The following is a 10263-nucleotide window of genomic DNA, read 5'->3' as shown; positions in this document are numbered from 1 at the left end:
AGGAAATGAGAATGTTATGTGAAAGTATGCCATGGAAAGTATAGACTTGTTAAGAAGAAGTCCAGTATATGAATAATTACGAAATGAGATAGAACGATTACTTATAATTAAAATGTGACTATTAAGTCAAACACAGATGTGTGTGTGTAAGAGGAAAGTGAGAAAGGTTTCGGGGACGAAACCTTCTTTAAGGGGGGTAGACTTGTAACACCCCAAATTTCGTATGACATAATACAATGTTTTAATCGCAGTATTTGACGGAAAGAAATGGTAAACATAGATTTTTACCATTAGTAAAGTCTTATAAATTTTAGTAAATCTAAAATTCTTAGGTATGCATGAAGGTTTGCTAGATTAGTATGTAGAAATGGGGGAAGATGACATGTTATGAATAAATGAGGGGTTGAAAATGAAAAATGTGTTATTAAAACACATAACAAAAAAAATGCCCAGGGAATGGAAGTGGCTGTGTGTGTGCGACCGTGAGGAGAGACCAGGGGAAACTTTCCCCTCAAAACCCTAACACCTCTCAAATCATCAAATTAAGAAGGAAATTGAAGGTCAATCGAATGCATGTGATCAATTCCTTAGTCATCTAAGGGTTTCCCATCATGGGGTAAGTCGAATTATGTGATTTGATGCTAGTTAATGATAAGGGTTTTGATTAATCTTTGAAGTAGTATGAAATTGAACTTGTTTATGAGTTAGAATCATCATGTAGAACATGGATTATGCATGGTTTGGGTTAATTTGATGTTTATATGTGAAACCCATTTGGTTATGGTGATGATAACAACTTGAATGATCACCCATGTCCAATTTTTGCTTAATATTGATGTATTTTGGCATGCATGGTAGATTCTTGTTAGAGGAATTGAAAGAAATGTGATTCTAGTATGTTTAATGATTATGTAGAAATGATTCATGATGATTAGAAGGAGGAATTTTGGTGAATTATGTATGAGGTTAGAAGGATCTGCATAAATTAGTTGTACATTAAGCTTAGATGGTAGTACGCACACAAGGTGTTTGATGAAATGCCTAAATGACAATAATATGTGAAATTCGTACCATACGCTTGAATGATGTGATGAATATATATGGAATGTTTGATCGTATTAGTTTCAACTTAAGAATGGTTATGGAACGAATGAGAATCCTAGAAAAGAGTAAACTTAATTGATATTGGCGTTAACTATAAAGATGTGTTATGAACGGAATCGTATGTATATGTGTATATGTAACTATTTGATTATGCGGCCAAATATGTCCTACAAAATGAGTATGAAGCGTAGATGGCATAATGACTATATTCCAACATGTTAATTTGTGAATGAATATGTGTCCAAGTTGGAAGTTGAAATGCTTGATAGTTGACTTTCTGGAAAGTCAACAATGGTAGGAATGTTGTGAGGTAGATCTCTTATCATAAATGTACGGTTTAGGAAGTCAAAGTGATGCACGAAATGTTTATAGCAAGATATGTAATGGCGTGTTTATATTATGCGAGTAGAAAGGATCTCATTGTTAATCTATGCTATGAGTTGCAAGAAATCCATTAATGAAAGTCAATTGTTGAGCATAGATTTATTGTGATTGATGCTTTGTGTGGCCTTGTTTACTAACAAGGGTATCAATGTATGGTCATGTAAGGATAGATAGCATGTCTACGGGCGCAAGCACGGAGGCTAATGGGTCAAAAGAAAGCATGGAACCTATGCTTGAACTTGAACGCTCAAGGTAAGTGACTTCCGACTCACTTCTTAGTATGCATATAGATTTCATGTTCATGAGTATGGGAAATTATGTAAGATTATGAAATAATGAAAGTTTTAAGATATGTATTGATCTAGTTTAGATGAGGGAAGTTATCTAAGTCGAAGGTAATCTGATGGGATTAAACGGGTCAAGATGAGGCAAGGAAGCGGGTATGAACACGGATGCATAAGGTAAGTGATTTCCGTAATCACTTCTTAGATTGTTTAAGTAATATAATGTTTTAATTAATTAAACATGATGATGAGATCAAATATGTGATGAAGTCCTTCGTCCTAAATGTGGGATCCTAAAGCATATGTAGTAATATGGTACCTAAATGTGGGATCCTAAAGCATATGTAGTAATATGGTACCTAAATGTGGGATCCTAAAGCATATGTAGTAATATGGTACCTAAATGTGGGATCCTAAAGCATATGTAGTAATATGGTACCTAAATGTGGGATCCTAAAGCATATGTAGTAATATGGTACCTAAATGTGGGATCCTAAAGCATATGTAGTAATATGGTACCTAAATGTGGGATCCTAAAGCATATGTAGTAATATAGTACCTAAATGTGGGATCCTAAAGCATATGTAGTAATATGGTACCTAAATGTGGGATTCTAAGTTAAGAATTCCCTTAATCCGGAGGTAGGATTTTAAGTTAATATGATAGAATGTGAATTTACAAGCATGTAGGAAGAACGAGAGGTTAAACGGATAAACGGTTCAAAAGTTACGCGCGTTTTAGCGCGTACGAACGACAAAACATCAGTTTTGCCAGACGCCTTATTTAAGTGTTTACGGGTGTTTCTGGCTACGGGTAAAGGCAAGGCCCGTCGCCGACGCCTCTAGGGCCGTCGCCGACGGCCTCCCCAAGTCTCAAAAGCTGAAATCTTGTTATTTAAGTTGATTTATGTATCGTAGGCTTCGGTTTGTTACCCGTGGACTACGGCGTATGTAGATACGCATGAAGTGACGTAGATGTGTTTATATAAGAGTATGAACGTATGTATGTAATTGGTTATGTGTGATACGACAGTAATTCGGGGAGAATTAGGTAAGTGATATGTTCGAGTTAGTATGTATGTATGAATGTATTTATGTAATTATGTAAGTATATGTACGTGTGAGCGAAGGTATGCACGTGTGTAATTATGATTCGTTTTATGAATGCATGTAAGTATGTAATTATGTATGCAAGATCGGTATATATGTAGGTATCGGTATATGTATGAACGCAAGTAGCTATGTATGGGCGTAAGCATTATGTATTTAGGTACGAAGGTACATACGCGTATAGGTACGAATGCATATACGTGGATGCAAATATGTATGTATGTATGTGAGTAGGTAGGTTTGTATGTAGATATGTATGTAATGATGTACATGAGTATATGTGTGGGTATGTACGTATGTACGTAGATGGTCATGTGTGAACACATAAATATGTATGAAGGTAGGTACGCAAGTATCCAATGAAATTGAGTACTAACGTTAATATTAGCGTGCATGGTGAAGGAAGTGTAACGCAGGAATAACAAAGAAGTCTCACCACGGAATGTATGATCAGATGGAAAGCTGGGATGTAAAGAGTTAATGGATCAATAAGTAAACGAGAATAAATCGTGTATGTTTATAATGCATACTAACGTTATGAATTTATTGTGGTGAGCGCAGGTAACACAAGTCATGAGGATCATCAAGGAATAGAGATCGAGGATCGAGTCACATGAAGGATTGTACGGGGTGTATAAGAATGTAATTTGTTATATATAAGTTATGTTTTATTCTATAATTGAGTTAGTCTGATGTGTTTAATATAGAGGAGTTATTTTAAAAGTGAACTTTCAAGTAAGACATAAGGTTTATAATGAAAGAAATTTTATGGTACGTATTTTCCGCTGCGTCTTTTAGTTAAAGCGTGTTAGGGCGTTATACCGTTGGACGTGTGCTGTGTTCGAACGGAGCTCAAAGGAAGAAACTTCTCCGTCTATCTGAGGTGAAGGGCTTATTTCAGCCATTTTCACGAGCGTTTTTCAGAAAGAAAAGAGATAAGATTGGTTTTGCAAAAAAGCAGATGGCGCCAATGATGAAACACAGAATAACACCAAGGTTAGTCTGTGGGGTTGTTTCTCCTGTGGGTTCAGTCTCCTTTCTTACTCGCAAAAATGGCTTGGATCCTACAAAACAGCAACACCGTTAGTCTCGTTAAGAGGGGAATATGGGGGTTTCCCTCTTAACCAGGCTCCGGCGTGAGAATAAGTACTGTTCCGAGAGAGAATAAACAGTGTGTGTTGAGTGTGTGTGAATAGAGAGTAAGATGATTCAACCTGAATGATGAAGGGTCCTATTTATAGCCGGAGGGTGAAGAAGGGAGGAGCAGCTGTGCCAGCTGTGGTTGCGCGCCAGCTGTCGAAACAATTATTTAAAATTGAAACAGTTAAAAGATGTCGTGTTAGTGATAGGATCCGGATTCAAAATAACGGTCGAAGGTTCGTTTGGCAGTGGAGCGGGTTTATAGTGGCTGGATAGGAGTTGCTGAATCTTTGCAGTTTATTGCATCAGTTTAAGCTGAACCAGAATAGAGATCGTTGGGCTTGGATAGGAGTTTATTGAGGATGAGGAATTCAGTGTGGGGGCGGTAAACTGTTTACTCGATAAAAAAAGGATAAATAATAATGTTTATATTCCTGAATGGGGCAAGTGGATTCCTAGCAAGTGCAACATTTTTATTTGGAGAGCTGAAATGAATAAAATTGCGGGGTGACGACTCGGTTTGTGGGTTATGTGGTGAAGGTGGTGCAACTGTAGAGCATCTTTTTTCACATCTTGCTTCATATCATCCTTGCTGTGGTTTCAAATTAGTCGCTGGTGCAAGCCCCAATTTGAATATTTTCTCGTTTTAAGGCTTGCTGGAATTGCATATATATGTCAGTTTGAAAGGGAATAAAAAAGAGGTGTTTAAGGGATTAATTAGGCTTGGATGTTGGAGTATCTGGAGAGCTAGGAACGTGCCAAGTTTAACAACAAGCACGTAAAGGTCGAAGAAACCTTTAGTGAGATTAAGTCGATGGGTTTTTTTGTGGTTTAATAGTATATCTAAAAATGTTTCGATTACTTTAGAAGATTGGTGTAAATTTGTAAATATGTAGGTTTTGTTGTTGAGGCCGGCTCGTTTTGAGGTTGGCTTGGTGTTAAAAAAAAAAAGAGAATCATGGTGGTACTAAGAAACTTGCAAGCAAAGGGAAAGATACATAATTACAATACAACACCAATGATCCAAATTTAACAAATAAAGCAAAGTAAAGCAAATAATTTAAATAAAGTCGCCTAAACAATAAATTATGCATTCACAATAGTTTCTTCATTTCACATGCCAACTTAAAAATGCAGAGAAAATAATAAATTTTTCATTCATTTAACATCCATATGAGATCTTCTATTTTATTATTTATCCCAAAAATATATGGTAGAGAGCAATCTCTTTATTTGATATGTTACTATTCATCTCCAACTTAAATGTTGTGAACGTATAAAAATTGAGAAACAAGAGAATGAGTGTTTGTGAGTAAAATGAAGATAAAAATTGGCATATTGTTTGTTTTGGTTGGATAGTGGGTTTAGTGTGATGTGTTTGTCTTGGGCAGTAGAATTGGCATTTAATGTGGTTTATCCTCTTCTAGAAGCCTTATTGTTGGAAACTTAGTTTTCGATGTTGATGATATGGTTTGGGTTTCTTGGCTATGATGGTACACGTCGTATGACATGGCAATTTTTATTACAGTCGTGTCGTATCTAAGCCTTAATAGCTTTACATGCATCTTACTTATTGCTAATTCATAGTATCTATACTACCTTATTAAACAAACTAGGTTTTCTACCATTTTGGTAATTTTACATTATGTACACATTTTGAAGCAACATGTACAAAATAACCAAGCTATTAAGCAAACTAGGTTTTCACCGGTGGTGTTTCTCGAGGAGTGTTAGTTCCTTCATTCTTTTTTTTTATATTAATCAAATTATTGTAATTATTATTTAGTTCTTCTGATTTTTTTGTGTTTATCTTTACTGATTAGAAATTTGTGATTTGTAAACTAATCATATGATTTAAATTGTAAATCGACTTGTTTAACTGTTATATGAATGTTGAATTAAATGAGTTTCAGTTAAAAATTTTGTATAGGTCATATGGGTGCCTGATGTCTGTCGTTAATGACATGCAAAAACCGAAATAAACTAGGTAGCTACAGTAAGTCGGGTATCGAACCAGAGGAGGATTATGGAAAGTGTGTAACGCTAAGTATTTATTAACTAATGCAGAAAAGTAAATTCTTGTGATTTGATTTGTGGATTAACTAAATTACGAATTAAGAAATTGAGGTTTTAAACAATAGGAAAAAGAAAGGTTCCTCCGAATTTCAGGTTTGCAAACAAGTTCAGTTATGTGTTTAATCAAAACATTCACATAGACATAAATGTTTAACCTAATTAACTAATTGTGATAACCAACGACTAAGTACTCCGGTCAATACATAACGGGAGGTTATCGAATGATTATCAATTACAAATACAAACCCTAACCCCATGTCAAATATATCCCAATTACTAGAACTCTCGGGAACTGAATGCTTAGAAATTGAGGTTTAAATAAATGCAACCAGTTACAATAAGTCAATTAAATCCATGATGAAAAGCATCGAATGCTTAGATCACCAAGTTAAAATGGTTAAAAACACATAAAAGTACCTAATTACACAAACCCTCCATCCGAAGGAAACCAGAAAAGACTAGTCGTTCATGTTGCAAGATTGATCTTCTATGCGATGGCTGTTCCCCCTTCTCCAGATGATGATTTAATATCGAATTGAAATAAAACCCTATGTCCTCAAAGTCTTGTTCACGTGATACCTCTTTGTGAGAATATGGCGGCCCAATCCAGTATGCGGCCCACTCCCTTTTCAACTATAGCTGTCAAGATGATGATATGTGATATCCTTCTTTTGAATAATATAAATCCTTCACCACTTGACTGATTTCGGCTAACATGTGCGGCTCACTATGATTATGATGTTGTTGACTTTGTGTGATGCCCCAATTAATGATTCTGATGAGGATCATTTTGATATATATTCAAACTCAAGACCCTCACATGATGTCCTCCTCCATCTCGAAGTCTCCCCAAGATTGCACGTGATGCTCTAAACCAAATATGGCTGCCAATAAGAAGTCCACTAATATTGCATGTGCCTCCCAAGAGAGTCCAATCATGTTGGCCCAATATCTCCAAACCGGCCCACCTGTGCGTGCGTGAATATGTGGCGGCCCTCAAATTGTAAATGATGTGATGATGATATTTGATGATAGAACAATTAATGTACACCCCTTGACTTATTGAGAATTCCTTTTGAAACAAAGCCTTACACGTGCCTTCAAGATGTGATGATGAGATGAGTTATTTTAAAACAATAATGGCCTCCTCTTGTCTCAAGGCACACGTATGTGGGCCCTCAATATTAGCCAAAGAGTGTGCAGTTATAGAATTTTAAAACCCATGAGATGCCATCCACAAAGTCAAACATTGTTACCAAATCTTACATCGCCATACCGTATGCTACGGTTCCATCCGTAGGCTACATTTAGAAGTTACTGTAATCTTGTTGTCTCTCATACATATCAAACGTAAAGTGAGACCCAAAGGCCTCTGGACTTTATTGTTCCTCGTTTCTTGTGTTTCCAAGCCATTTTCTAACCCGAACAACTCCCGATTGATATAATATATCGTGATGAATATTCTTGCTTGTTCCGTTTCATCACCAAGCGTTACAAACTTCATCGATTTACGCGATTAATCTGTAAAACCACAAACACACGTAGTGAACATACTCAAAGCATATAATCACGTAAACAGCACTAAAATACGTAACATGACACACTTTAAGGCATGTGTTTCACTGTTTCCATCACATCCCCACACTTACCTTTGATTGTCCTCAATCAACCATCACAGACACTACTCACCATATTAACAAATCACCATTGAATCCCTTACTGACTTAGCCATTTAAGATTCCAAGTCATACCCGTCCCATAGACTGACACAATCGAGATTGACAATCTGACAAATAAGTGATACGCATTTAAAACAATTGAAAACTTGCCTAACTAAAACTAACATGCTTATGATACTACACACATACCACACGCCCCTTACAATGATCACTCCTCTCGGTTTTATCAAGATTAGCGTGTAATGTGCTAGTATATAATTCACTCAAAACCAAATACGCTACTTTGCAATCATAAGCTTGTATAGCAATCACACCTCCATTGTATCAAATAACGTAGCACATATCAAAAGGACTTTTCGGATTTTGGGTTAAAGGTAAAGGTGAGGTAATGTTTTTGGTTTTTTTTATGTTTATTGGCGAACACAAACGAACATACCAAACCATGACAACTTTATTCACAATAACTACTAACTTTGGGTTATTTTTCGACCCATTATTTTAACACGAACATACAATGATTTTTTTTCTTTCTTTTTTTCTCTTTTTTTTCATTTTTTTTCAACAAATATCTAACACACAATTGTCAGTCATGGTTGGTAATCAAACGGGTCAAACAAGGTGTAACAAACGAAAGGTTAAAGGCTCAACATGGTTAACTAAGGTGGGATGGATAAACAATCAACATATAACACAATAACGGAATCCTAATGCCTTTATTATATATGTGCACACGCTAAAGCACAGTCTTGGCACGTATCAAGCCACACAAGTTCTAACACAAAGCAACATATGGTCTACAGTCAACAAATGAACAATTATTGAAATTCAAGTAACAAATCTAGTAGGCTCAAATATCTCACCGAATAAAAGGAATAAGGGTTGCCGACACGTAGCATGTGTAATTCCTAAAGCATGTTACCCCTAGTTAGGCATCTCTTCTCAATTACTTTCTAAAACTTGTCAGAAATACTCTCATGAAACTTAAAGGGACAACCATGACTAAGGATCTAATTTAGTTTAATATCAGTAGGAACCTTTAGCAATTGAAAATGTTGGTTTTCATGCAGTTCAAGCATACTTGAGACACAAAAAAAATTTAAATTTTTTTTCAATTTTCAGCAAAATTTCAACCCTTCAAGCATTTCAAGATCAGCAACTATACCAACCCTCTCTCAAGTTACCGCATCCCCACACTTGGGATACATTGTCCCCAATGTATGGTGCAATTTATAATCTAAACTCGAGAGATACCACCTAACAAACCATGAACGGCTAACAACCACTCGACTCACACCACCAACACAAAAATTCACACCACTAAATGCACGAAAACAAATAAAACACAAGATAGATAAACACATGCACCTGATCAGAAAACAAGTGAGTATCTGTGGTGGTGTAGCTGCTGCGATCTAACCAGAACATACGCCCCTCATAGATTCATTGAGATCTCACCGGGGATGTTGCTAAACATCCCCACACTTGATTCATTGCATCCGTGAAGATGGAATTGTATAAATCTGTCAAAACACAACACACCAAACAAAACCAAAACAAAGTACAAACTCTACATCCTCGGGCTGCCTCCCGAGAGTGCTAAGTTTATAGGTCTTCAGCCAGACCGTACCTGATATGCGCTATGGTGGTCTCAGTGCACATTTACCCCTTGTATTTCCCATGAATGCACGGTACCTGACATTACTGATCCAGCGGGGTCTAATTTTTATCAAGATGTCCACTGACGCACTGCAATCCGGCCTCAATCCACACTTTCCTATCGAGTTCCCAACATACACTCGATAGTTAACTCTCCACAAGCATTTCTTTTTACTCCATATCAGCAGATAAGTTGGATTATTGCACAACCACTTTATGATGACATGCCCGATGTCCTTCAACGTCACCTTCCTCATCTCTATACGTGCCTCCCCACACTTATTTTGTGGAATGTCTTCTTTCACTTCATCACCTTCTACAATTTTCTCCACATCTGACTGTTCAGCAATTGGGGGAATCACCGGTGTGGTATTAACCTCCACAACCTCATCCCTTACTTGAGAAAGAGACATCTGTAGAGACACCCATCTATCCCTGGCTTGGCATTTTTCCATTGGAGTCATTCTTGGCCCATCATCCTTCACTTCAACCATCAAAAGGTTATACTTCGTAATCCACATCTCCAACTGGTCCTCAATTGACAGGTCAGGTTTCGCCAATTCCTTTTCAATGTATGCCAGCTCTCTTTGTCTCCTATATTCCATAAGACTTCTAAATTGGGGTGATTGATAGTAACTTTGTGACTGGGGTGCACATTCGGACTCACCCTGATCAACTGTATACTAGGTATGATAAGCATCCTGATAGCGTACAGGATGGTTTTCATAAGAAAATTGAGAGTATTCATCATAACAATCGTCATACTTCTCTTGGTAACTCACGCTTTGTACCATCCCTGGATCATAGCTACTCTCATACCATGTCTGCTCA

General features: G+C 36.7%; 1 long non-coding RNA gene across 1 annotated transcript; it reads left to right on the top strand.

Annotated features, from left to right (window-relative positions):
- The first annotated feature begins 511 nt into the window (after window positions 1-511).
- On the top strand, window positions 512-3659 carry LOC110902977. The gene is made up of 2 exons (XR_002571564.1): window positions 512-616; window positions 3443-3659. It is a non-coding gene; the product is annotated as an uncharacterized LOC110902977 (long non-coding RNA).
- Window positions 3660-10263: the final 6604 nt, after the last annotated feature.

The sequence above is a fragment of the Helianthus annuus genome, chromosome 13, assembly GCF_002127325.2.
Source record: "Helianthus annuus cultivar XRQ/B chromosome 13, HanXRQr2.0-SUNRISE, whole genome shotgun sequence".
NCBI classification, from domain to species: domain Eukaryota; kingdom Viridiplantae; phylum Streptophyta; class Magnoliopsida; order Asterales; family Asteraceae; genus Helianthus; species Helianthus annuus.
This window is presented reverse-complemented; position numbering and strand designations above follow the sequence as displayed.